Source organism: Hylobates moloch, unplaced genomic scaffold (genome assembly GCF_009828535.3).
Source record: "Hylobates moloch isolate HMO894 unplaced genomic scaffold, HMol_V3 SCAFFOLD_5, whole genome shotgun sequence".
NCBI lineage: Eukaryota > Metazoa > Chordata > Mammalia > Primates > Hylobatidae > Hylobates > Hylobates moloch.
The window spans coordinates 26,741,674-26,756,543 of NW_026652280.1; the positions used below are offsets into that span (position 1 = coordinate 26,741,674).

A 14,870-nucleotide genomic window follows, 5' to 3' on the forward strand; every position below is an offset into this window, starting at 1 on the left:
AAAGTAGGAACTGAAGGAAACCAAAATAATTTACCCCAAAATATACTTCAGCCTATTCTGAGATGGCTGTTCAGAGGGCCTGCAAACAGAAGTAGCCCTGAAAATTGTCTTCGTGGGGCAGAAGAGCATATGTAGAGAAAATCTGCATCGATGGAGGCAGGCTTTCTCTTGTCCAGATTTAGAAAAGATTAACTGAATATCTGATACCTTTAAAGGTCTAAAAGAAACATTCACCATCTATTTGATCTCATCTGCAAAACAAGACCTTTTGCTATCCAGGCCTCCTCTTCCCTGGTCCCCTCCTGTGTTTTACCACTATAGCCTATTTTGCCATGATCCAAGCACCCATTCTTTCTGTAACCTCAAGATTGTATATAAGCTTCTGAATCCTACTGGGGAATAGAAGTAATCCCTCTGTGGTCCTCCCCATGTGTATGTTCATAAATATGTATGCCTTTTTTTCAGTGAATCTTCTTTCAGTTGATATCTCAGTGAAACTTCCGAAGGTGAAGAGAAAGTCTTCCCCCAGCCTCTACAGGATCAATCCACAATTAGCCCTCAACAAAGCATCAGATAACAGGAGTAGCAAGTCAAGCTCTCATAACAACTAGTTTTGTGATCTTAGGGACAGCCACATCACCACTATGGGCCATTATTTTAAATTATAATTTTAATTTTTTTGCAGAGATAGGGTCTATGTTGCCCAGGCTGTTCTCAAACTCCTGGGTTCAAGTAATTGTCATCTTGGCCTCCCAAAGTGCTGGGATGGCAGGCATGAGCCAATGGGCCATTTTTTTAACATCACTAATATATGAAAAGTAAGACTGTATTTGCCCTATTTTACTGGTTTGTCATGGTGACTTAGTGACATTAATGCATAGTGGTGCTTTCTTGAGAATGGAACTTTAATCATGGAAAGTCCTTGGCTTTTGAACTTTGGCTTCCCTGAAACTCCAGGAAAGCAAGCAAACATTGCTGCCCCATTCCAGGGGCCTCCACACAAAGGACCCACTCTTCAGCTGGAATCCTCCTCTACTGTGATGTGACATTCCACAGAAGGGATACAAGAGGGCTCACATCCTCTACCTTCACTGTTTTCCCTTTCAGTTTAAACTCCCCCATGGGGCTGCCTTTTCCAACACGGTTTTCCACATGGCTATTTAATTCCAAGTTGGCTTCTAAACTCTTGGTTTCAAGCCTCAGAAAGGTCAGGTTGCAGATACACGGGGGACCCAGAAGACCCTTAAGTGCCAGGAGAAGCTCAAAAAAGGAGCTAGGAAAGCCTGGGAGAATTGTATGCCTCTACTAAGTAATATATCTTAATATCCTAGGGCAGTCCTGAGGACCCACCCACAACCAAGTAGACACATCCTTCTATGTGTTGTGAGTTCCAAATAAAATCTCCTCATAACTGAGTACTGCTGGAATTGTTGAAATGCTTTCTCCTCTCGATTTACTGTACCAGTACTGCTGTTACTGCTGCTGCTGCTTACAATGATCTACAAATTGAACATGGGAGCTGACAGTCCTGATTTCTAATACCATTTCAAGAATTTCTTTGAGCCTTGAGCAAGCAATACTCCATTTCTCCGTCTGTAAATTGGGCGTGCTAGCCCTCCTTCCTACAGCACAGTTTTCAGAAATACTGAAAGTAATTACTCTATGCAGTAAATGTCAACTACTGCATGAACAGACAATGCATGGTTCTCGCCATCTAAACTTCATGGAAAACAATAATTGTTTTGACTAGAAAATCAGGATGAGGTTCCAGCAATTAACATATTTGGGTAAACAAGCTGAAGTCATTTTAATTCCCCCTTTCCGGTGGCATTAGTTTCCAAATATTCTTTTAACCAAATAATGAAATGATTTTTCTTCTTTTGAAAAACTCACGACCAACGTTTAGTTTAAAAAGGGAGTTCTAATTATGAGGAGATTATTATTTTCTCAGTTGCACAGATTTGGCTCATTAGAGCTGTAATCCTTTTTCCTCATCCCGCAGACTGACAGCGACCTTTTTCTACGATTCCAAGAGAAAACTTGACTATTTAAACAAAAGTTCAAATCACAGTGATTGGAAGGGTTGGCCAATCTGGTGTTTAATAAAAACAACAGCCAGAGAGGAGATCAATTCTCACGTTCCATTTGAGGCCCTCATTAGTGACTATTCACAGAAGTCACTGGGCTTATCTTGGTGGCCTCATAAAAATATGATGTTAAATTCGAATTACCCTATATAACATCATGGTGTCTAGACAGCCAAATTCAAACGACATTCAGTTTATAGTTTTCTAATCTTTCCAAGTGCTTCAGTGGGTCATTTGTACAATTGAATCTTAATGGTTAGAAATTAAATTAGAAAGAAAATATGCATCATGCTTCTACTGCACTAAAATGAAACTTTTTTTCCCTAGTTAAGTGGACCATCTTTCTCTTTTGGATATTTAACAAGAAAAAAAGAACTAATTTAATGGAGTGAGCTCATTAATGCTACTCTTGCCCATCCATTAGCATGTATCTTTAGAGCAAAGATAGCAAAATGTTACTCAAACGTGTCTACAGCCTGAATTTACTAAAAGCATTCTCCTCTCAGATTCACGCCATTAGGCATTTACTTAGTGTTTGTTTTTACCAGAGTACTGAATCTATTTAAGAAGGAATATACATTATATATATTTTTTTACCATTTTTTTCCAGAATGGAAAAGTAAACCACATGTAATGGTGATGGATCAGTTAAACAGCAAAATAGTTATGAAGCAGAAAAGCTAAAAGAAGAGGATGTGGATCTGCTTATACATATAGAATTTAACCCATCAGCTTAAAGCTAAGACCCACACTCATAGCCTAGAGAAAAAGAATTGTCAAGGAGCACTGGAATTTCATATTGAAAATTCATACCTAATTTGTTGTATAACAGTTACTTCCAATTTGTGGGCCAAGGAGGAAACTCTGGTGTGTACGTGGAGCATGTTTTAGAGTCATGCAAAGGAGTCCTTAAATCAATATCCATGCCGACTATTGTAACAAAGCTATTAAAAGAACATACGTTTCAGATCATTTTTCAAGAATATAAAGATTCCATTATGACTAACAAAATTCTAATTAAAAGTTGCAGTGAATTCATAATATATATTGCCATTTATTTTCTTTCTTTTTTTTTTTTTTTTTTTTGAAACGGAGTCTTGCTCTGTTGCCCAGGCTGGAGTGCAGTAAGTGGCACAATCCCAGCTCACTGCAAGCTCCACCTCCTGGGTTCACGCCATCCTCCTGCCTCAGCCTCCCCAGTAGCTGGGACTACAGGCGCCCACCACCACGCCCAGCTATTTTTTTGTATTTTTTAGTAGAGATGGAGTTTCACCGTGTTAGCCAGGATGGTCTTGATCTCCTCACCTCGTGAAATGCCCGCCTCAGCCTCCCAAAGTGCTAGGATTACAGGCGTGAGCCACTGCACCCGGCCTTGTTTTCTTAATTAGCTATGAAGAGTAATCCCATCATCTTAAGTTCTATAAACATCTTAAAAAGACATCTTCGTAAACAGAATAAATCAAATTATCTATCTATATTCACATACACATACATACACGCATTTAAATTAACTACTTATTTAAGGCATGCAACTGAATTTCTAACAGACATTGACAAATCATTTAAACAAGGAGTTGTGTTGTTTGAATTGAATCATTATCACCTTTATTCATTATTAAACAAGCCACCGTAAGAATTTAGACTTTAATGGCCAGGCGCAGTGGCTCACGCCTGTAATCCCAGCATTTTGGGAGGCCGAGGCGGGTGGATCACCTGAGGTCAGGGGTTCAAAACCAACCTGGCCAACATGGCAAAACCCCGTCTCTACTAAAAATAAAAAATCAGCCGAATATGGTGGCACGTGCCTGTAATCCCAGCTACTTAGGAAGCTGAGGCAGGAGAATTGCTTGAACCCAGGAAGCAGGGGTTGCAGTGAGCCAAAATCGCGCCATTGCACTCCAGCCTGGGCAACAAGAGCAAAACTCCATCTCAAATAAAGCATCAGTTTTCATAGAATTTAGACACTAATGTTTTAAGTCACCTGTCACCATCCTTATGACCATTTGGGCAGATTATGTATATGCCCCTCTAACAATATCACATTACTTAGGGTTATTAACAACTCTGCAAGGTACAAGTGATTATTTCTATTTTACAAATAAGAAAACTGAAGCTAGAGTGGATCATGAGCATTTTGCCTTTCTCTCTGTATCAAATACTTGGTAAAGCTAGAAGTGAACTTGCAACTATTGTTTCTAAAGTTTGTGTGTAGTCTTTGTACCACATCACGGTCATGTCCTTATTGACAAAATATGGCATTATGTTATTAATTAAAACAGCATTTTAAAAGCTTATAAAGCTATACAGAAACCTAAGACATTTTGTTTACTATTACATTTGTGAATATAGAAAATACAGGGAGAAAATAAGTAATGTCAAAACAATCTACTCTTTTACCCTAAGTCTTACTCCTCATTCAGATCAAATTATTGGAAGTGCCATACTTTGTTGAAGATGCTCTAAATAGAAATGAAAACTTGGGATAAGGAGAAAAAGGACATAGAAACTGGAAATAATAAAGGGGAACTGATCGGGAGGCTGGAAAGCACTGGAACCTGAGAGACAGGAGAACTGAGAGCAGATGAGGATGGTTAGGGTATTCACACGAGAGCTCCCTATAGGGTTACGAGAAGCCCAAGACACCCCGAACTTGACACCGTGTGGTTCACCTGATTTCAAGGACTTTATGCAAAATAACTCTTGATTCTACTGTCAGCAACTGAGTGTAGAGGCTGCCTAGACTGTAGGTCTGACCCTGGAAGCTTTTCTGACAGTTTCACTTAGGAAGCTCAGGTCATGTCTCTCATTCCTGTGGGGGCCAATTATCTCTTCTCTGACACACACAGACACAGTCAGTCCTTGGGATGCCTCTCTGAAGGCATGCCCAACGTTAATGGGTCAGTGGAAACACCTTTGGATATGAAGACACCAAAGATTTCTTTTCTGGAATTACATATAGCCCCAAACCCTGCTGGCGGGCTTTCTGTGATGGGTAACTAATAAACAACTTCTGTACAAGCAAGTGCTTACAAGGCGATTCTATTTTCTCAAGCTCACGGTCAGTTAAAAACGGAACATAGTTACCTGTGGCATGTCTAGGGTGCATGTGAGTCTAGCAAGTAAATCAACTATTTAGATGAAGGATGCCTGGTTAATTATTAAACGATTTGATACTTATTTTCAAAATATTTTTTTATCTAAGAGGAAAACATGGAGAGAGGGAAGTCCACACAATCTTCATGGTAGGTTTACTCCTGGTAGGTTTACTTTAAGGTAGGTTTACTCTTCATTTAGAATTTTTAATAAACCTGAGAAATATTAGTTCCTGTATCTCCATCTTCCCCATCTCGTCTCACAGAAACACCAACCCAAACCTTCAAACTAATTCCTCCAATAATTAGGCATTTTAGAAACTAATCTGCATTTACCCAATCACTGAATAAAAAAAAATATATGGGCATTGCATAAATGAGAGGTTATAGTTTGCCTTCATGATGCAAAACAGAATCAAAAGAAGTCAAAACAGCTTGCATATTTGCAGTGTTAAGTGTGCTTTCCAGTGGTCTGGGATGTGGCATTACAGACATCAAGCAGATAAAATAGCCTCATCTATACTTATGACATCTATTAAAATTCATTCTGCCGTATAGCCTAACGTTCAACATTCCTACTTTACAGTTGAAGAAACCAGCAAACTGAAGTCAAGAAAAGCTATTTGCCAAAAACCGAGTGGCTAATGATCTGTAGAGTGGGAATTGAGACCAAAATTCTTTGCTAGTAGTGCTTTGAATATCAACTATGACTCCTGCCTCTCCTCATTTACACAAAACCCTGAAGGCTGGGACTCCTACCCCGAAGTTAGGCAGACAGGCTTCATCTGTCTGCGTCATCTTGCTAATCAGTTGTAAAAATCATCATTTTTGCATGTTGGGTTATCTCTATCCTATCTGCTCACAAGACCTGTGGTCTTGGTCCGTTGACCTAGGAACAGTGAGAGCCTGAAGTAGTGAAACATTAGACAGACACTCTGCTTCCAGGACCTCAGAGTCCTGCCACTTACTATTGTGTGCAAATTACTTGTTTCCTGTGCCAATTATCCAGATTCCTGGAGGTAAACAGAGCACAGAGAAATCGTGACAGCATCACTGGGGACCTCCCAACCTCACCTCTACCATGGATTAAATCCATCTATTTGGTTTTCCTGATGAAATCAGAACATCTGGTTTTTCTGCCAGATTCACACCTGGAAAGTGTACTGTTTCATAAAATGGTTGTGAAATTTAATGTAGTATGAAAAGTTGGTCAATATGCTGTATTATAATAAACAGAAACTAACGTTGCCTCCTTCAGCCTGCTTTCCAACTATTTTGAGACTGGATGGTCTTACGACTTCTTCTATTTGGTTATTCACTTCTTCATTTGAAATGGCTTACAGAAGATTTATCCTGTGCCCAGCTCTCTGCCAGGCACTAAACTTCTGAACCTGACCATCTGCTTTGTGGCCTGTGAAAGCAACATGAGATTCGCAAATTAAATACTCTCCCTTCCAGGGGCTTTTGTCTCTATTCAAACTCCCTGTCACTGTGTCTCATTGTCCCACCCTAACATTTGATCTTAGGAGTGGAATTGAACAATTAAAATAAAAATCAAGCTAAATTATATTATAAAATGAGGAAAGCAAAGCAGAGACTTTAGGAGAAAATGAATGGATTATTTCAAGAGGTAGAAATTTTAGCTATAGGAAAATCACCAAAATAACCTCCACTCACTTCTATAATCACTTATTAACTGGAACCACTAATAGTACCTGCTTCATACTGCAGCTGGGTAGACCAAATGAGATACTAAATATATAATTTCCATAGTAAGAATTTAATAAATGTTGATTTTTCAATAATGGCAACTATCATCCATATTATCTGAATGTTCATATGCCTGTTATTTATGTGACTTGGAGAATAAAAAGTTTCAGTGTTCAATAAATGCCCATCTAAGCACTGTAACTGCATAAAATAATAACCTGATGTCTCCTGAATTCTTTGGTTAAAATAAATTTGTGTGTATACCAAGTGTCTATTTAACATTCATGGACAAACTGGATTTGATACATAATCAACATCTCTAGAAATAAAGAAAACATTTTCACCTTGTATTGATTTGCCTATTTTCATAGAACATTAGAAAATTATCCTATATTGGCTGCTCAGATATTTTGTTTTTGTTTTTCAGTTTTCAAAATCTTGTTACTCTTGATTTGCTGCAAATGCAGTTTTTTTTAAAAAGAAACAGATGGATGAAAGTTAAATAACAATCATCTCATCTTTTTAAAGTAAACCTTTAAGTCTATAATTTGGGAATCTCGTGTTGCTTTCACAGGTCACCCTTAAAAAGTAATATGCAAAAAATAAAAATGATAGCTAGAGAGTACATTGATGCAATATCCTTGTGTCAATAATAGTACCAATCCTAGAAATAAAATACATTGATTTTTATTTCTTCTCTTGATATGCCTTTAAGCCTAGTAAGATAAACCAAAGATGTTACCAAAATTTATTTTTATAATTCAGCCTCTTTTAGATAGGATGCCAATTTTAAGTTAAAGTTGTATTATAATTGTACTATAACTGCTATTGAAACTTGGAAAAATCAAATCTGTTTCTGAAAAGTTAAAGCTGAAGGATGTGTGCTTGTGTAGTATGTATGTTTTATATATATAAAGCTATATTCAATGTTCTATCCACAGTAAGTTAGTAAAGTATCACCTGTCTCAACTTATATGATTATCTGGTGTCTGGTCAAAACCCAAGAAGGTTGTTTAAACAGCAGTTCCTATATCCTTGTCCATCATTTTGAAATTTACATTTCTTTCAATATCTAGCAACTAGAATAAGGTCTAGCATGGAAAAGGTGCTCAATAATTATATGTCAGATGGATGCTACTCTTCTAGCATGTCTATTTAGCTTTAGCTGAGCTTCAGAATTAGACTTGACATTGTTCATTTCAGGCTCCTTCTTAAACTCAGTTTGCTATTTGTTTGGAAAAGAAGAGCAGACTAGGAGGGCTAAGGGAATTTTGGTTTGCAGGAAATGATAAATAGAATAACCCAAAGGGAAACAACATACAAACTTTTTGACTACATTTTTAACCAAATATTTTTCTGGAGGCCAGAGATTACAAACTCAGTATGAAAGAAAAGGGAGTGATGGAGACTGTGGTTTATTGGAGTTTTCATGTGATGCCTCAAGTCATTCACAAACAGAATTAAGTAGGCTGTTTGGGAATTCTATTGTCTGAAAAACTCTTTCGCTTTATGACCAACATAATATTTTCTGGAGTAAGTCTTAAACACTTTTAAGAAAATGTGTATAATATTTAATAAATTTGACTAAAATTGAATAAACATTAAGAATGATCCATGAATGAGATATAAAATAGGAGAAAATAGAGCAACATAATCTTAAAAGAGCTAAAAATATTGTAAGTTTCAAATTCCATTCTCAACTCACTGTGATGAATATTTTGGTGAGGTCACCTCACTTTGAAGAAAAAGACAAGCATACATTGTAAGATACTGGTAGACTATGAATGTATTATTATAATTATCTACTTACTGACTTTTTAGCAATTTTGAAATAAGAATACAAATACTGTTTAATTGTTCATTAATAGAAACATAAGAAGTTTCAAAAAGGTAATATTGAAGTTATAAAACACTGACTTTATTAATACAGAAAAGATAAAAAGACAAATTAAACACAGTTGTGGTGGTAATTAATTTACCTGACAGAACCTGGTTAAACAGCCCTCTAGATTTACAATGCATTCAATAACATAAAATAAAATCTGACCCTAAATATGATTTTACGTTTTCTTAGAAAAACACAATAGGACTCAAAATGTATATGTATTACAGTCTCATTTATTGAACTTTTATTGAAGTTCTTTGGTGAAATCATTATAAAAAATACTGGGGGATGAATGTGTAATTCCAGTTACAGGACAAGTAGAATAGGTGTTCCCCAAGGAATAAGTGGGGGAAAAAAAACTGTCAAGGAGGTATTATTGATCTTTTTCTATTCAAGATGCTAGACAATGTTCATTACACATTGTAGTCATATGTTCATTTAGAGCAAATAGTAAGTCAGAAATGAGATTATATAATAAAGCAGAACTTCATTGTACAAGCAGAGCTAATAATGGATTTTTCCTTCTATGACAAGATCAACCAATGGGATGGCATGTTTAAAAATCAGCTGTAATACACTAGTTAAAATTATAGTTGGCGGAGAGATTTCAATGCATATTTTTGCGAAATGTTTCTGAAAAGTTAAAGCTAATTGCTGAACTCATTATGCTGCTCTTGAATTTCTTATACACAAACGATGTGCTTCCAGATTAATTAACTTTACTTCCGAAGAACTGGGAGTGATTCCAAATTTTGACTGATTACTCCCACTTCCACAGAAAATATTCCTTTAAGCTCTGCCCTTGGGCACATGATGTTAGAGCTACTTTCATAGGGTATAAGTAGAAATGCAGAAATAAATCTGTAGCTTAGCCTCAGGATGGTAAAAAATACTTGACCATCCAAAACTGATTTGAAGACTCAAAATCATACGAACCCCACCAACTGTCAAGGTGCTGTAAACTCTAGTTCTCTTTGCTTCCAATTTTATTTTACCCAGAAGCAATAGTTTTCTCTCATGACCTGGGGCATTGTTGTCGCGGCTTATAAGACATTATTTCTGGGCTTGGATGTTTTTCTTTTTTACCTCCAAAATCCAATTAAGTGGAAAAACCCATGTACTCTCTCTGCTAAGCCTCCTAAATGTGAACACTGAAATCAAAAGTTCAGTTCACTGGCTAGTACATAAGAAATCTATATCCTTTTGGCTCCTTTATTATGAAATTGTATGCTAGATTTTCTGTGCTAAAAAATGAAAAAGCATTCTAATAAATAATCATGTTATAAAGGCTACTTTTTATGAACTTTGGTGCTCGGGACATTCTGTTACCAATGATGCTTTATTAAAAGAAAGTTGAGATTCTGCTTTGGAAATAGGTACAAAAGATGCTATATTGCCAGTGAATTTTTGTGTTTTGTTGTTTCCAATACTCTCTTCTTGCCCTATACCAGGTTAACAGTTACTGGATTTAATCTCAGCTGCTCAGCTAGGGGCACTATTCCCATCCTTGATTATGAGTAAAATTTTCCCTGTAGAGTTAGAGAAGGAGAAATAAAACTGACCAATTCCATCCACTGTTGGCAAGGTTTGTGAAAGAGACTGGCAGGGAATCAGTCTTTGTTTTAAGCAGGAAAGGCATTCCTGCTGATTTTCAGGGGGAAACAACACCACATAATTAACTGAGGTAGGCATGACCTAGGGCAGATGGAAACAGCAGTCCAGTAGAAAGGATACTATGTAGAATAAAGGTTCCTGCTGGACAGTACTAATTCTGAGAATTAGAAAAACCTGAGAAAGGCTTCTCCAAACTATACGATTTTCAACTTAGTGAATCTGTTTACATACCTCCTAGAATGAGCACGTGCGTGCGCGTGCACACACACACACACACACACACACACAGAGAGAGAGAGTAGTAGATTGAAACTGATTGCAAAATATAAAAGGAATTCAGCAGCAGGAAGAAGAAAATACAATAGTGTTTCAGACTCAGTAATATCTAAGATTTTCTGAGAGTTTAGATGGGCATTATTTTATTTCATGTTTGCAACATCTGAGGTACACACTGTCAATGCTGCCTTTTTAAAAATAAGAAAATTGAATCATAAAGAAGTTGCTGAATGTGCTGAGATTACACTAAGTTGCCAAACAAGGTATTTGAATATGAATACACAGATAAATGGAACTGAATTAAAAGTCCAAAAATCATTTAACATAAATGGAAAAATATGTCTTATCTTAAACCATTAGAGAAAGATGGATAATTCCATAAATGTTGTTGGGTCAACTTGATAGTTATCTGGAAAAATATTAATAAAGTCAGAGCCTGACTACAATCAATAAGACAGGATAAATTTCAATGGATAAAATATATGAAGACAACTGTAAATAAATATGTGAAACTCCAAAGCCATTACTCCAATTACTTATATTAATATAAGTAAATAAAAATCTAAATAACTCTATGGGAAAAAAATACAAAAGTTTGATATGATTCCAAAATGCATTATTTTAAACCACCAAAATGTGTGTCCTTTGTCCCAAAAGTAACTACTTACTGACATAAATTATTTCGGTGATGAGAAGTAAAAATCAAAAACATTAGAAAAGTCGGACGGGCATGGTAGCACATGCCTGTAATCCCAGCACTTTGGGAGGCCGAGGTGGGCGAATCACCTGGGGTCAGGAGTTTGAGACCAGCCTGGCCAACATGGTGAAACCCCATCTTTACCAAATATATATATATATGAATTAGCTGGGCATGGTGGCAGGTGCCTGTTATCTCAGCACTCAGGAGGCTGGGGCAGGAGAATCTATTAAACCTGGGAGGCGGAGGTTGCAGTGAGCTGAGATTGCACCACTGCACTCCAGCCTGGGCAAGAGAGTGAGAATCTTTCTCAAAAAAAAAAAAAAAAAAAAAAAAATTAGAAAAGTCAAATCAATGAACCTTTTCCTGTTTTTCCTCCGAAGTACAGAATAAAAGCTACCTTCCTGGTTTTACTATGTCCAGGTAACTTATTAGACTTAAATAATCAACAGGCACTAACTGATGTCAATTCATAACAACTAGATTCAAAATACCAAAACTGGAGAAACCAGAGATTACTATATACTACTCATATTTTACAGATGAGAGAAATTGGTAAGTGACCTACTCAAAGTTACAAGGCTAATAAATCCTTAAGTTATATCATTCAACTAGGGTACTTCTGTTTCAGATTGCCTCACACTAGCCAGTGGAGGGAACGGTTTTGTAGTTGGAGTGATAAACCTTGATCCAGTGGTCTAACCAGGAAACTAATAGTCTGAGGATGTATCAAGTTTTTCTTTTTGTATTTTTAGTCTCAATTGAAGAATTGACCCAATTGGGAGTATGTGTCTTGGAGGGAGGGAACGTGGTTACAGAGATGAAGTGATGGTAGGATCTTTATATACTCATAGAACCATCATTTGGCTAGTAGATGCAAAGTTTGATGGCTTTGATTTCCAACTGAGTAACTTAATGTAGTATTATGCTGCTTGCTAAAATAATGAAATATATTTGTTCTGATGATCAGATAGCTGCAGTTCTGAGCCCTTGAGTGTTGTGATGTTCAACAAGCACACTCATCGCTCCATGAGCCACCTGAAAATCCAGCAACCAATGGGTCAAGGTGGTTTCCAGATTCTACTCCAACGTAATGGCTGATGTTGATTCTGATGGGTCAGTGCTTATGCCTTACAGATTGTCCAACATTTTGACCTTAACTTCTGGGTATATAAATTCAAAGATAAGTGTGAAACACAGAGATTAATACAAGAAGAAAATGGCTAAGAAGCAAAACTTTCAAACCAAGTCTAAATTGAGAATATAAAACGTATTTCTAGGTGTATGTTACAGGAAGGAGTAGATGAAAACATTCCTTTTACATAAGGAATAGATGAAAAGAGAAATAACAACAGGTTCCAAATTGAAAGCCCATCTCAGTAGAAAGCGTTCCATACAAAAATGGATTCATTCTACCTATAAGGTCAGGACTCCACAACATAACACTTACAAATTGAAGTCAGGCAGGCTGACTTCTTAACTGCACAGTGAGTCCGAATCCATGCCATATTCCCTATATTTGCATTCTTTGACAGCCCCAGCTCCATGTGCTCGTCCCCTGCCTGAACCATCCACTTCTTGCACAGATTTCTGGTAAATATCCATCACATAATCTCCATGGTTATTGAACTCCTGTGGGAAGTCTTTCTCCACCACTACTTTTTCCAGTTGAAGCTCAGTCATCAACATTCTTTTTCGCAGTTTACAACTAAAAAGAACAGGTCAGACCTGACACACCGTTTCTGAAAGCTCCCAATCTCTGCGTGAGACACCAAGACAAGTATCCCCAGGTGTGTGTGTGCGCGCATTTGGAGTGGCAGGGCAGGGGGAGATAGAAGAGGAGGAGCAAGCAGTTAAAGCTGAATTTTTTTTTCTCTTTGAGACAGGGTCTCAATCTTTTGCCCAGGCTATAGCGTAGTGACTCAATTTCAGCTCACTGCAGCCTCAGCCTTCTGGCTCAAGTGATCCTCCTACCTCAGCCTCCCCAGTAGCTGAGAATATATTTGGGCACCACCGTGTCTGGCTAATTTCTGTATTTTTGTGGAGAGAGCATTTGCCATGTTGCCCGGGCTCGTCTGGAACTCCTGAGCTCATGAAATCTGCCTGCCTCAGCCTCACAAAGTGTGGGGATTACAGGCATGTGCCACCATGCCTGGCTGAAGCTAAATTCCTTGAGGCTCAGAGCTTCTTCATTAAACTCTTTCCCTTTCATAGTACCGTAGCCCATAAGGAGAAATTTAACGGTACTTTTCTTTGCTGCATGCTTCCTGTAAGAGGAGTGCATGGTGTAGAGGAATGTATTAACTGCTGGAAATCAACGAAATCCTTGTAAAGGACAACTGAAATAGATGTTAACTATGCCATTTACCATTGCTTCTATTAAAAAACTGGAAGGACAGTAGACTGAGACAACTCCAGTGCCTTGGATCCTTACATAAGCACACTGAAGCTCCATCTACACAGTAAAACGAAACTTAAGTATAATCAATCAGAAACAACAAACTAACCTCTAAGGAGGGACTTTCCCCCAGATCATACACAATACCTAGCAGTAGCCAATCAAGTAATATCTGTACTTGACTTCTCGGGCTGCTGAAGCAGAGTTTTCTAAACCTTGTTCAGGTTCTGAGTGTGCCCTGATCCATGACTTGATCTTTACTCAAATAAATGCTGTTAAATTTAACTTGCCTAAAGTTTTTCTTCTAAAACTTCTATTAAAGAGTTAATGTTCGTGGCTCTATTCTATGCCCTATGACGGAGGAGCAATCTTTTACATGGTACCTTGAACTTGGGCACGATCCCTGAGGCCTCCCACTGTTTTCAGGAGGCTGTGCCTTACCTGATGCTGGTGCCAGGTTTGCAGCCTGTAATTGTTTAGAGTTTTTCATGGTCTTTTTCCTAGGAGATCGGGGTGTATTGCTATTGGGATCATTACTATCCTCTCGGGGGGCCATGGCTGAGCTTTTGAGCCATTGCTAGGCATTGCATTATGATGGCTTTTTCTCTTTGATTGAGAATTGCTGAGATCGTCCAGTGGGATAATTACATTAACTTTTACTATCTTTCACATTTTAAATTGTGTCAATATAAAGCTTTGAGAGTAGCTACAGGGGTCTCAGGGAGGAGTTCACTGAAGTGAAATAAGCTGATTGGGCAGCTCAGTCTTCTTTAAGATGTATTGCCTTTTCCTGGTAACACATGGGAAAATATTCTTGGAAATTGTTCTCAGATCACTCCTAAGGGCTGCTTTTAAACCTTATGTTTTGTCCTTTCTCTGTCTGTCTTTTCCCAAGGGATCTGAATGCATCTCAGTGAGTTCATTTTTCACTGACATCTTGTCAAGACGGAGGTCAGATGTTAGCACAGATGAATACCTCTTGGACAGGTCTTTGCATTGTGTTAGGCAGAAAACTGCCTATCTTTAATGGTAAATTCTTCTTCTTCCTTGACCAAAGAATATTTCCCATAGTTGTTTCATGGACTATACTGACTATAAAGCACAAATCCAG

General features: G+C 37.6%; 1 protein-coding gene across 3 annotated transcripts in view; it reads right to left on the reverse strand.

Moving 5' to 3' along the window:
- Window positions 1-14,870, reverse strand: part of DCC (DCC netrin 1 receptor) — a 1,201,126-nt gene that overhangs the window by 665,513 nt on the left and 520,743 nt on the right. Inside the window, exon 2 of one of the 3 annotated variants that reach the window (XM_058438332.1) lies at window positions 2,901-3,031. The exons of the other annotated variants lie outside the window; for them this stretch is intronic. The gene's annotated coding sequence lies outside the window, so the exon portion shown is untranslated. The remainder of the gene's footprint in view (window positions 1-2,900; window positions 3,032-14,870) is intronic. 3 annotated transcript variants of the gene reach the window in all.